The sequence below is a fragment of the Triticum aestivum genome, chromosome 7A, assembly GCF_018294505.1.
Source record: "Triticum aestivum cultivar Chinese Spring chromosome 7A, IWGSC CS RefSeq v2.1, whole genome shotgun sequence".
NCBI classification, from domain to species: Eukaryota; Viridiplantae; Streptophyta; class Magnoliopsida; order Poales; family Poaceae; genus Triticum; species Triticum aestivum.
Genome location: NC_057812.1, coordinates 1,233,684 through 1,235,361, shown reverse-complemented (window position 1 = coordinate 1,235,361; position 1,678 = coordinate 1,233,684). Strand labels below are relative to the sequence as shown.

At 54.6% G+C, this 1,678-nt stretch overlaps 1 long non-coding RNA gene across 1 annotated transcript; it reads right to left on the bottom strand.

Annotated features, from left to right (window-relative positions):
* Nucleotides 1–729: 729 nt before the first annotated feature.
* On the bottom strand, nucleotides 730–1,678 carry LOC123147612 (uncharacterized). The gene is made up of 2 exons (XR_006473342.1): nucleotides 1,428–1,678; nucleotides 730–1,191 (listed from the first exon to the last, which is right to left on the bottom strand). It is a non-coding gene; the product is annotated as an uncharacterized lncRNA (long non-coding RNA).

The window sequence follows — 1,678 nt, the reverse complement described above, 5'->3', positions numbered from 1 at the left end:
AGGACTGGGCGGGGGCGATGCAATAGGGTGGAGGGGTGGTTGTGGGGGCGAGTGGGCCGGGTGAAAGCGACCGGTCGGGACGCGCGGCAGTTGCGGAGCGGCGGGCGGCTGACGAGCGCGTGTGGCGGCCCAGTACGAGGTGAGCGGGTCGAGAGAGATCGCGGTGGGTGCGGCAGGTGGGTTGGGATCTTCTACGGCCGGCTCTGTAGCAGGGTCATAGGGAAAACAAGATTCATCAAAAATAACATGACGAGAGGTGATGACCTTGCGGGTGGACAAGTCGAAACACCGATAGCCTTTTTGCTCGCGTGGATAGCCGATGAACACGCATCTGGTGGAGCGGGGCGAGAGTTTGTGCGACGCGGTGGCTGAGGTGTTTGGGAAACATAAGCAGCCGAAGGTGCGAAGGTGGTGGTATGTGGGGTGTACACCATAGAGAAGAAAATGGGGCGTAAAGAAGTGGACGGCGCGGGAAGGGCGAATGTTGAGCAGTGTAGTGGCGGTATGGAGCGCTTCGACCCAAAAGGGCGGTAGTAGGTGTGCTTGAAAGAGTAGCGTGCGGATGACATCGTTGGTGGTGCGGATAAATCGTTCCGCCTTGCCGTTTTGGGGAGAGGTGTGCGGACACGTGAGACGGAAAGCGATGCCATTAGAAGAGAACAACTCACGAAGACTAGTAGTGAGAAATTCACCGCCGTTGTCACACTGCAAACATTGCACAAGCACATGGAATTGAGTAAGAATAAACACAAAGAAACGCTGTAAAGTGGCACAAGTATCTGATTTAGCACGGAGAGGAAAGGTCCAAGAGTAATGAGTATAGTCATCCAAAATAACAAGATAATATTTGTAGCCTGAAAAACTAACAATTGAAGAAGTCCACAAGTCACAATGCAAAAGCTGAAATGGTGCAGTGGTAGATGTTGTCGAAGTGGAGAAGGGAAGGCGTGTGTGTTTGCCCATCTGACAAGCAGTACATAGTGGAGACTTGGGAGGTTTATTACATTTGGATGAAATATCAAAGGGAAAATGAGCGAAAGAAGAAGAGCCCGGGTGCCCAAGCCGTTTATGCCAAAGATCCGAAATCGCAAAAGCACAAGCCGCCGGTGTAGGGCCGCCATGGTCGCTGAAGAAGTGGTAGAGGTCGTCACCACTATTGGACCTCAGAAGCACCTCCTTGGTGTGAAGATCCTTCACGGAAAAGCCAACGGGATCAAACTCCACAGAAACAAGATTATCACGTGTAAACTTTCGTACAGAGATAAGGTTTTGCACAACATTGGGAGATAACAGAATGTGAGTAAGGTAGAAGGGGCGAGGAGGGAGCCGAGTGTTACCGATGGCGACGATAGGGAGACGAGCCCCATTACCGACGATGATATGACGAGTATTATGCGCTAAAAGGGAATGAGACTCGAGCAAGGTACCTGGGTCGCCGGTGACATGCGAGGACGCGCCGGTGTCCATGATCCAGTCGGCATGGGGCGGGTAGCCGTGCCCCTGGCTGGGCGCGGCATGGAACATCGCGGTCGCATCCCACGAGTAATGCGAGGCAGCGGCGTACGGAGGTGGTGGAGGCAGGGTCGGAGCAGTGGCGCACGCAGAGTAGGCGTGATGAGGTGCGCCTGGACGCGGACCGAGGACGCCCGCGGAGTTGGGTGGAACCCACGGGGAGCTC